We start from the raw sequence: 12,270 nt of genomic DNA, 5'->3' as shown, positions 1-12,270 counted from the left end.
CAATTCTGTCCCGGCTTACTGCATCTACCAAGTCAAACCATTTAAGTAGTCTGGCCTCCAATTTCCTTATATTTACATTGAATAAGTTTGGATTAGCAGCTGAATAATTTTTTTAAATAAGATCTTCTGTAGAAGCTTACTACATTCAGTTTGGATAGTGCTTAAGATGATGGACCAGATACATGTACCTACTTTCTCTTTCTCTCTCAAAATCCCAGAAAAGAATATAAAAATGTAAGTATACATGAAAAGTAATGGAAAATATAAAAGCAACATCAACACACTAGAAATTTAGAGAAATTCTTATAAGATAGAAAACATAGAGGGACAATAATCAGATCAGAGAATAACATAGCTAAAAACATGCAGAAGCCAACTGTACCAATAAGAACAGAAAGCTCATGGTAAATAAGTACAATGAACAGAATGTTCAACAACAAATTTTGCAGAAATTCATTGGAAACCCCATTTTAAACAAATGGATCCTTCTGAGAGTGCTTGCAGCTTAATGGTTAAAGCTCAAGCTCTGAAATTATTCATTCATTCATTCATTTATTCTGGTCTTTTTTGAGAGTTTTTTTTTTCTTTTTAAGAGGAAGTCTAAGTTTAGTAATTGTTTCAGGCATCTTCCCTGTCTCTGGCATACATCCTGTAATGATTCTAAAAGCGAAGGTCTGTGGGCAGCGAATATTCCGTGTCCTTGCATGTCTGACACTATCTTATTTCTCATTCAGATTCGGATAACAATTTGTTATATCCAGACTCAAAGTCATTTTTCCTTAAAACACTTGAGGACATTGTTCCCTTGTCTTTGTGCATCTGGGCTGTCAATAAGAAATATGATATATCAATCTGATTCTTATCCATTTGTAGCTATCTTTTTTCCCTTTTCTGGAAGATTATAGGATTTTCTACTTTTCTTGATTTTAGTTTTTACTATTATTTTTCTGTCAGTGAGACTTTTTATCCCGTTGAGCTCTCAGCGACTAGTTTCAGTATGAGGACTCAGTTTGCTTTCTTCCATCTGTCATACTACCATATTATCTACTGTTTCTTTAAATATTGTTTCTCCTCCATTTGTTTTATTCTTTCCTTGTAGAATGTCTCTTCAGTACGTGTCAGAATTCCCTTATATAATTTCCATATCTCTTAACTTTAATTTTAGACAATTTTATTGTTAAATATAACATACAAGAAAAAGTAAGAAGAACTCATGTCCTTGCTTTTTATTTAGTTCTGTCACCCATGTGTGCATTCCTAAACGGGATAGCTTAATTTTTCCTCTTTCTGCACTTTATATAAATAGAAACAAATGGAATATATCATCTTGTTTTTTCCTTTATTTACTTAATAACATGTTGTAATATTCATCCATATTGTTATGTGTTCACTTTCATTTATTTGTATTGCTTTATAGCTTACCATTATTGGCTACAATTTGCTGTTGACTGGCTTCTGTGTGGTTTTTAGTTTGGGATAACAAGCAATGCTGCTTGTATCATGCACAAGAGTATTCACATCTCTAGATCAGTAAGTCTCAAACTCTAGCGTATAGGAATCACCAGGAGGACTTAACTCATTGCTAGGCCAAACCCTCACAATTTCTGTTTAAGTAGCTCTGGAGTGAAACCCCAAAAATCTGTATTTCTAAGAAGTTTCCTAGTAATGCTGATTCTGTGTGAACTGCCTCATACAATGAGGCTCCATTTATTTAGCTTATCTTTAATGTAGCACAATAAATTCTGTAATTATATTGCACACGTGTTGTTGAGTTTATTTTTAGATAGTTGACACTTTTAATGCAATTGTAGATGGTGGCAGCTTTTAAGTTTAATATTCTGTTTTCTAAGGGTATATAGAAAAATAATTGCTTTATTTTTATATTGATTTTGTATCCACCAACCTTGTTACACCGTTATTAATTTTAATTCATTTATCATAAATTTTTAAATATTTCTAACATGCCAACTATATCATCTGTGGATAATGGCATTTTGGATTTTTTTTTCATCATTTACACATTTTTTCTCTTTGTTGGACTAACTTCAATATTCAATAAAATGTTGAATAGAAATGATTATTGCAGACAGTCTAGTCTTGTTGCTGTATTGTTGTGTTTCCATTCATTTATTTGTACTGCTTTATAGTCATATCATATCATGAAACAATATACATGTTTCACCATTAAGTATGATGATTACAATAGTGTGTTTGTCTCTGTTTGTTTGTAGATACCTTTTCTTTTAGGCCAAGAAAGTAAATTTTAGTTCTGGTTTTTAACCAATTATTTTTTAAACTATGAATTGATAATTGATTTTTTTCTATTTTTCACCTATTAATACAATAATTTTTATCCGGTAATCTGTTAAAGCAGTGGAAAACTTTTGTTGACCTTTTGATGTTGAACTCGTCTTCATAATTAAATTTGAATACACACGTGCACAAATACACAATTAGATATAGCTGACTATTGTATTGCTCAAAGAAATGCACAGAAACTCATGAATAAAAAAAAATTTGGCCGACAGTTACTTTTTCAAATGTTATCTTTGACAGGTTTTTGTTTCAAGGATATGCAGGTAAAATAAATATTAGTTGAGGAATGTGCTCTGTGTTTCTATTCTTTGGAAAACTATGAAACCCTGAGTAAGACTGGAAATATGCTTTCCTTAATGCTTGGTTGATTTCACTAAAAAGCAACTTTAGGGTGTGTGTGTGCACATCTGTGTATGTGCTTATGTACAAAAATTTCATGCTGACACTTAAATTATTATAAATTTCAAGCATACAAAGTTGAAAATTCTTACAGTGACTACGCTTCTACCACTTAAAATATTACTGTACTTGTTGTATTATGTATTTTTAAATGCTTTTGAACGATTTAAGTTTTCTAATTTTCTAGAGTTAGATTTGGTAAATTATAGGTTTTTGATTTTATTCAAATCTTCAAAAGTTTTATAAAACCTTTTATATGACAACATTTTATTATCTGTTAAATATATACAAAAACTGTAATATCTATAGCAATATTTGATTTTTAAATTATTCTTGTGGCTTTTATTTGCACTCTTTCTCTCCTTTTTTTTCTTCCTGTCTTTCTTTATCTTTCCCAATCTCTCCAGAATTTTCTTAATTTTAATATTTCTTTAGAAGTACCAGTGTTTGGCATTGTTAATCTTTTTCTACTGTATATATATTTTACTTCATTGGTTTATTATGTTATCTTTATTATCATCTTTCTTCAGCTCTTTTTTGGACTTATTTTGCACATCTTTTTCTAACGTATTAAGATAAATGCTGAGCTCACTTTAATCAACAATTCTTCTTTTCTTTCGTATGCATTTAAGTGTATGGGTTATCTTTTATATATTGCTTTACCTGTAGTAAACAATTTTAAATGGTTTTTATTATAATTCACTTCAAATTATTTTCTGTTATCTATTATCATCTCTTCCTAGATACATTTTTCTATGGTTTAAGTTGGACACTTAATCCGTAAATTCATATGTAACTGGCATTTGGAGGTGGAACGTTTGGAAGTTAATTAGGATTAGATAAGGTCATAAGGATGGGGTTTCTTTTGTTTGTTTTATTTTATTTCTTCTTTTTTGAGACGGAGTCTCTCTCTGTCACCAGGCTAGAGAGCAGTGGTGCAATCTCGGCTCACTACAACCTCCACCTCCTGGGTTCAAGTGATTCCCCTGCCTCAGTCTCCTGAGTAGCTGGGATTACAGGCATGCACTACCATGCCCAGCTAGTTTTTGTATTTTTAGTAGAGACGGAGTTTCACCGTGTTGGCCAGGCTGGTCTCAAACTCCTGACCTCATGATCCACCCACCTTGGCCTCCCAAAGTGCTGGGATTCCAGGCATGAGGGGCCACTGTGTCTGGCCCTTCTTTTGTATTTTTTGAGATAATTTCTGTAAAGTTTAGAGTGTAAAGCCACGATGATAACATTGGTGGCCTTCTAAGATGAGAAATAGAGACCGGAGCTGGCAAGTTATTCCTCTCATCAGGTGATGCCATCCTCTATATTATGACCCAGTAGGAAGACTTTCACCAGATTCTAGCAGTATGCACTTGGACTCCCCAGTCTTCAGAACTATGAGCTAAATAACTTTTTTTAAAAAAATAAATTACCTGATATGTGGTATTCTGTTATAGCAACAGAAAATGCATTAAGACAATTGTTTCTCTCTTTGTTTGATTTTTTAACTTTCTATTTTAAAACACTTTTAGATTAGGGAAATTGCAAAGAGAATAGGCAGAGGAACATGTACCTTTCACTCAATTTCTCTCAAGGATTATATCTAATGTAACTCTAGTACCATATGAAAACTAGAAAATTGATGTTGATACATTCATAAAATTACTTCTATGCCTTCTTATCCCAGATGTTGATTAGTGTAACCACCCTGGCAATCAAGATACAGAAACTGTCCATCATGGAATGAAAAAGCACTTCATTACTGTTCCCAGTGTTTATTGATACCACAGTGTGTATGTGTGTAAGAGATGGGGAGCTTCTTAATTCCAGCCGGGGATTTTTTATCTTTGCCTTTTATGATCACCTTGAAGAAAGAAGTTAGGTACCACATTACTATGAGATAAACAAAAATCTCAGCTCTCTACTTGGCCTTTACTAGTGGAGGTGGGGATGGAGTCCATGGAATTTGGTTAAAGCAGGGCAGTTACTATCTAAAAGTTTTCTGTCTTGTTAAGGTTTTTATTTTCCTGGACCTTTGGCTAGAGAGAACAGACTTTCCTTGGGGCTTTGTTTGCACCCTTTTGTGTTTGCAGGTTTCCACATGCTACAGCAGATAGTCTGGGATATATTCAACCAAAAAAAAAATAGTAATAATAACCTGCATTCTTTTTTTCACCTTTCAGAGTGTCCTTATGTTTGTTTTACATATCATGTCCCTAGTTTTTAGTTGGACTTAGTAGAAAGAATAAAGAAAAGTTCATCCACTCTATTTTTTTCTGGAACTGAAAGTCCACATACATTTGTTTATAAAATGTATTTCTTGTGTTAGCCAGGAAAATAAGCCCAGAAAAAATAAATAAATAAAAAGCATGCTTGTTAGGAAAAAAAAAGAAATAAAGAAGGAAAACTGCCCATCCACAGACAACATGATTATCTATGTAGAAAATCCCAAAGAATCTATAAAGAAATGAATTCCTAGAACCAGTCAGTCTAGCTAGTTCTTAAGTACAAGGTCAATACATGAAAACCAGTCTTATTTTATGCACTACCTATGTAAAATTAGAATCTAAAAATTACTTAAATAATGAAATATCACACAATTTCATATAAATACAATAACCTCCAAAAAATGTGTAGTTATAATTCTCACAAAACGTATATGCTATCTGGATGCTGAAAATTACAAAATGCTTATGAAAGAAACAAATGAATATCTAAATATAAGGAGCCCTACCATTTTAATTGATTGAAGACTGAATTTGTTAAAGATACTAATTCTTTTCAAAATGTTTTATGGATTTAATGTAATATCTATCAAAATTTAAGCAAATTTTTTTTTCAGATATAGACAAGCTGATTCTAAATTTATAAGGAAAGGCAAAAGAACTAGAATAGCTAAATGAATTCAGAAAGATAAGAATAAAGTTGAAGGAATCATACTGCCCATTTTAAGACTTACTAAAAATCTGCAGTAATCAAGTCAGTGTTGTGAAAAGAAAATAAATCGTGGGGCCCCAAAATCACTAAGCTAAAGGGACAAGTCAAGTTCAAGCTGGGAACTGCATAGGGCAAACCTCCCTTTAATTCTATTCCAAGTCATCCCTGTGCTCACTGAGATAAATGCTTATCTGAATGCGTACTTTGGAAAGGCAAATCGGAAACTCAGAAGAATGCAACCGTTTGTCCCTTGTCTACCTATGACTTGAAAGCCCCCTCACCACTTCAAGTTGTCCCACCTTTCCGGACTGAACCAATGTTCATCTTACATGTATTGATTGATGTCTCATGTCTCCTTAAAAGGTTTAAAACCAAGCTGTGCTCAGACCACCTCGGGCACATGTCAGGACTTCCTGAGGCAGTGTCCCGGGTGTGCATCCTTAACTTTGGCAAAATAAACTTCATAAATTGACTGAGATCTCTCTCAGATATTCAGGGTTTACAGTGTGGTATTGGTGAAGGAATAAACATACAGATAAAAGAAAGAATGGCGATTAAAGAAATAGAGCCACACAAATGTGACTGATTAATCTGACAAAGTTAAAAAAGCCATTCAATGAATAAAGGCTAGTCTTTTCAACAACTGGTATTGGAACAATAGACATCCATAGGCAAAAGAAATGAATCTCATTCTAAACTTTACACCATGCACAGAAATTATCTCAAAAATTTTAAAAGAAATTAATTCAAAAATCTAAAAGTAAATTGCAAAAATGTAAAATGTTTGGAAGGGACATGGGAGAATACCTATGTGACCTTGAGTTTGGTTGATGAGTTCTTAGACATAAAATCAAAACCATAATTCATAAAAGATTAAAATGATCAATTGAACTTCACCAATTTTTCTAAACTATTGCACTGTGAAAGACTCTGATAAAAAATTTAAATGGCAAGACACAGAATGAGAGAAAATATTTTTATTTTACTTATGCACAAAGAATTGAAATTTACTTTATAGAAAGAACATTCAAAACTCAACAATAAGAAAATACACAATCCAATTTAAAAATTAGCAAAAGACATGAGCAACCACTTCAGCAAAGAAGAAATAAGGATAACAAAGAAGGCGTTCAACATTAATAGCCATTAGATAAATGTAAAATGAAACCATGATGAGATTCCATTGTACAACCATTAGAATGGCTTACATTAAAAAAATACTAAAAATATAAAGTGCTATCAAAGATGCAGAACAATTGTAGCTCTCAAAATATTGCCGATAGGAATGCAAAATGGTACAATCTTTCTGGAAAGGTTTTCTAGTTTCCTAGACTGGCAAACATATAATTACCATATGACACAGCATTCCATCTTCTGGATATCTACCCTAAGAGTTGAAAAATTATGTTTACAAAACAACCTCTATACAAATGTCCACTATTCATAATTGCCAAAAACTAGAAACTATTAAAATGTCCTCAAAGGGCAGATAAACAAATTGTGGCTTGTGTGAATACACAAGAATACTATTCACCAAGGAAAAGAAATGTGCTTTTGAAATACACAAGACTTTGGATGAATCTTAAAAGCATTATGCTGTGTAAAAGAAGTCAATCTCAAGACGTTACATACTATGTGATTCCATTTATATGTCATTCTTGAAGAGCCAAATCTATAGGAACTCAGAAGCAGTCAGTGGTTGTCAGGAGTTATGAGAGATGGAACAGGGGGACTTTGGAGGGAGATTAAATTGTTTTGTATTTAAATATGATGGTACACACATGTATTAAACAAAAAACTGTGATGCCACAGGAGGAAAAAATCAATTTTATTACAAGGTGCTTTTTAAAAGTAATAAAATATTTATTTCTTAATTCTCAAATATACTGGGATATTTTTAGTTATCTATTTGTATTAGCTTAGTTGAATTGTGATCAGAGGACATATTTTATAATGAAATCTGTTCATTAAAATTAATGGAGATATCCTTTATGGCCGATATATTATCAATAGTTGTAAATAATCTGTGTATATTGAAAAAATGCCTATTTATAAATGTTAAATACAGGGATCTTGGTCTTCCATTAGACCAATTTTGTTACTTAGGTTGATCAACCAATGTCTATTGATGCTGTTGTTGCTGCCTGTCCTAACACTTCCTGAGAAAGGTAGTATAATTTTGTGTAATTATTTTCTTTTGTAAGTATTTTAGGCAATGCTATTAAGCAGCATACACACATAAAATTGTATGGCTATGTGACATATGGAACCTTTAATAATTAGAGAGTAATCCTTTTATATCTAGTTTTTTAAATTTAAATTTTTTTGTATTAAAATATTTGCAGTAGCATTATTTTATTAGGGTTTACATGGTATATATTCTTCTGTGTTTTTACTTTCAACCATTCTATTTTAAATGACTTACATAAGTAGCATATATTTAGTTTTTTTTTTAATCTGCTAATATTGTCATTTAACTGGAGAATTTAGGCCTTTCATATTCAATGTAAGTTTTAATATATTTAGACTTACATATGCCTCTTGGTATTTGTTGATATACATGTTCTAGCCTGCTTTTCTCTTATTTTTTAACTTTTATGCTGATTATTTTAATCATCTCATTTTCCTTTTCTTGTGCAGAATTTATATATTTTATTCCTTTTATTTTAGTGATGATCCTTGAAATTGCAATACACATAATTAAATTATCAAATGTACATATGCTTTGACCCAGAAATGTTACTATTAAGAATTTATTTTCAGAATTAAGAACAGAGGTACAATAAAATCTTCATCATGATACTCTTCAATATGCTAAAAAATTGAAAAAAATTAAATATTCAACATCAGGTTGTTGGTTGTAAATAAAACTATGTAATAAAGTAATCTACAGTCATTTAAAGTAATACTTCAAGAGAGAAATTAATGTTATAACTACTTTCACAATGCAGCATTAAGCAAAAAAGAAAAGGAAAAACCCAATAAAATATCATTGTATGTGTATGCACATGCACATATATATATGAATATGTGAATATACTTGAGTATATATGCATTTGTCACAAAAAGATCATATAAAAATATTGCTAATAGTAATTATAACATGGTGGTGAGATTATAAGTAAAAGCAAATTTATTTTGTTCATCAGTATTTTATATAATTCAAATGAAATTTTTGTATCAACAGGAACATAGAACAATATCACTAGAAAATTCAGAACACAGTGTTTACAGTAAGAATTTAAATGAAAAAATTAATTCTAGTATCTCTGCTATGATTACAGCAAACTAGAAATTACATATACATATGAAAATATCTTCTAAAGAATGTAGAAGAATTAAAACAGCTAATTTGATATAGTTTTCAATTGTGTAACCATTTTTTTCAAAAACAATTGTTTTTTCTTTAAAAAATAAAACATAAACTTCACTGAGCGAGACTGTGATGACAGGTCAAGCAATAGAAGAGGAAATTATATAGATCCAGTATAATTTGTGTTCAAATATAGTTTCTCACTGCATATATCCAGTTGTGTCTGTCAGATACAAACTGTTATTGCTATCATTAGCCAACAAGTAAATCCCTGATAAATGAGCATGTCAGAGGGTGCCCCTTCAGTCATCTTTGGCACAGCCCTGCCGTTAATCTAAGGAAAAATTTTTCTGTGATCTTGGAGCCTTACTCATATTTTGTGACCTTGAGCTACAGGCTTTGACATTGCACTGAGACCAAGGATTTGGGGGTTTCCTCGCTGACTTTGACTTCAGGCTGACACACTGTTGCAAATCATTTCACCTGCCACTAGGTAAGCTCCTTTTCTGTCATAAGGACACTGGTCTATACACACAAATGTAAACACACCCAAATTATTCTCAGAAGTAAAAAAAATATATATAGAAAGAAAATAGACAGAAAAAATTCTTTGGGAAATAGATGTCACATGAAATAATCTTCTTCTGTTACTTTTGTGCTTTTGCTCATTGGTATGAGAGATGGTGGTGTGGAGGTAGACTACTTCTAACATTCTGATTCGAGATCTGCTTTTTAAAATAATAATTAAAAAAAGAGCTTATTCATGGATTTCTTGTTTATCCTCAGAATTACCAGTTCATTATTTAAAAGAAGTACATCCTAATTTTTTTGTAGAAATTGACTGAGAAAAAATGTTGTCCGTCAGTGGACATTATATCTATACATTACTTATCTGACAAAAAAAAAGGAGGCTGGGAAGATGACGTCCCTGCAGCCCTGACCTCAGCAACTCCTCTTTCCCATGTCCCCTCTCTTCCCCAACAGTGAATCACCACCTATTTCTTTGGTAATTGTACCATGGAAGATGGCAAACTGGCCCAAGACTTTCTGGACTCACAGAACCTCAGTGCGTACAACACCTGGCTCTTCAAAGAGGTCGATGGAGAAGGGAAGCCCCACTACGAGGTGCAGCTGGCTTCTGTGCTCGGCACAGAGCCTTCCCTGGACTCGGAGGTTATTCCAAGCTGAAGAGCTAGGAATTCCGGGGAAGCCCTTTCCAGGTGACTCGGGGGAACTACATGCCCATCCTCCAGAAGGTGGTGGAGCAGCTGGAGAAAGCCAAGACGGATGCAGCCAACAGCCACCAGGAGCAGATGCTGGCCCAGTACATAGAGAGCTTCACCCAGGGCTCCACAGAGGCCCACAAGAAGGGGTCCCGCTTCTGGATCTAGGACAAAGGCCCCATCGTGGAGAGTTACATCGAGTTCATCCAGAGCTACCGTGACTCCTTTGGTTCCCGAGGAGTATGTGAAGGCTTAGTAGCTGTGGTGAACAAGGCCATGAGTGTCAAGTTTGAGTGGCTGGTGGTGAGCGCAGAGCAGCTGCTGAAGGAGTTGCCCTGGTCCCCAGCCTTTGAGAAAGACAAGTTCCTCACCCCCGACTTCACCTCCGTGGATGTTCTTACCTTCGCTAGCTCTGGCATCCCTGCCGGCATCAACATCTCCAACTACAATGACCTGAAGCAGACGGAAGGCTTTAAGAACGTGTCACTGGGGAACGTCCTGGCTGTGGTCTAAGCCACGCAGTGGGAGAAGCTCACCGTTCTGGAGGAGAGTGACAAGGACTTGTACATCGTCCTGATGGGGCCCTCCTTCGATGTACAGGTGGGCCTGCACGAACTGCTGGGCTATAGCAGCGGCAAGCTCATCGAGCAGGATGAAAAAGGAGCATTCAACTTTGACCAGGAGACCGATCAATCCAGAGATGAGAGAGCAGATTCAGAGCTGGTATCGGAGCATGAAGACCTGGGACAGCAAGTTCAGCACCATTGTCTCCAGCTACGAAGAGTGCCGGGCTGAGAGCGTGGGCCTCTACCTCTGTCTCCACCCGCAAGTGCTGGAGACCTTTGGCTTTGAGGGGGCTGATGCAGAGGAGGTGATCTCAGTGAACTGGCTCAACATGGTTGGGGCTGGGCTGCTCACTCTGGAGTTCTACACACCTGAGGCCTCCAACTGGCAGCAGGCCCATATACGGGCCCGGATTGTGATCCTGAGAGTCTTACCAGAGGCTGGCGAGGGACTCCGTACCATCAATCCCACCGCAGGCTCCGATGGGCGCCCGGAAGCCCAGGTCCGTCTCGACCGCAGCAAGATCCAGTCTGTGGGCAAGCCTGCCCTAGAGCGCTTCCTGCGGAGGTGCTGGTCCACAGGGGATGCGGCCGGAGGGTGGACCCTGTACGAGAGGTATGCAGCAGTCGCTGATGCGCCCCCCGAGGGCTTTCTCACCCTCAGGGACAGGGTGCTGCTGCGTAAGGAATCTCGGAAGCTCATCGTTCAGCCCAACATTCGCCTTGAAGGCTCAGACGTGCAGCTTCTGGAATACGAGGTCTCAGCTGCTGGCCTCATCAGATCCTTCTCTGAGTATTTCCCAGAGGATGGACTCGAGTTGGAGGACATCCTAACACAGCCGGCAACAGCCGATGCCCAATTCTGAAAGGGCCCCAGTGAGGCCCCATCTGGCCAGGCTTGTGGAAGAAGTGTGTGGCCTCTCCCCCAACTGCATCAAACCAAGGCTGCAAGTGGCCTCCATTCGTGTTGTATTTAGGGGCTGGGGAGGGGGAGGGGGAGGGGCAGGAGCTTGGACCTTGGTACTACCTCAGCTGAGGGTGGTGACACTAACCCCTTCCATTTGTCAGCACCTTCCAGCGTGCCAAGTGCTTCCCCTCTGTGAACTCATTTCATATGCACTGCCATATGTGGAGTGAGCAAGACCGTGCTCACCATCCCGTCTACCAGATGAGGAAATGGCAGTTCTGAGAAATCACGGTCTAGATCCTGTAGATGACATGTGACAGCTAGGGTTCAAAACGTTCTCACCAAATCCAATGCTCTTCACGTATTAATTTTATAACCCGGCAAATAAATATTAGAGACAACCACCAAAAAAAATTAAAAATAAATTAAATAAAAAAACTAAATACCTTCCATGGTGGGAAAGCTCCAAGGAGATCCCAGTGATCTCCTTGTCCTAGTGTTCACTGCTTTTTGTAATTCCCTCCCTGTGAATGATTTAATGTATGTGTCTAGGATATAGTGCCCCATTACTTAACCAAACATCAATCTAGATATGCCATAAACGTATTTTGTAGATGTGAT

At 35.9% G+C, this 12,270-nt stretch overlaps 1 pseudogene; it reads left to right on the top strand.

Moving 5' to 3' along the window:
- Positions 1-11,719, top strand: part of LOC100983007 (dipeptidyl peptidase 3-like) — a 40,707-nt pseudogene extending 28,988 nt beyond the window's left edge.
- The last annotated feature ends 551 nt before the right edge of the window (positions 11,720-12,270 follow it).

The sequence above is a fragment of the Pan paniscus genome, chromosome 11 (assembly GCF_029289425.2).
Source record: "Pan paniscus chromosome 11, NHGRI_mPanPan1-v2.0_pri, whole genome shotgun sequence".
NCBI classification, from domain to species: domain Eukaryota; kingdom Metazoa; phylum Chordata; class Mammalia; order Primates; family Hominidae; genus Pan; species Pan paniscus.
This window is presented reverse-complemented; position numbering and strand designations above follow the sequence as displayed.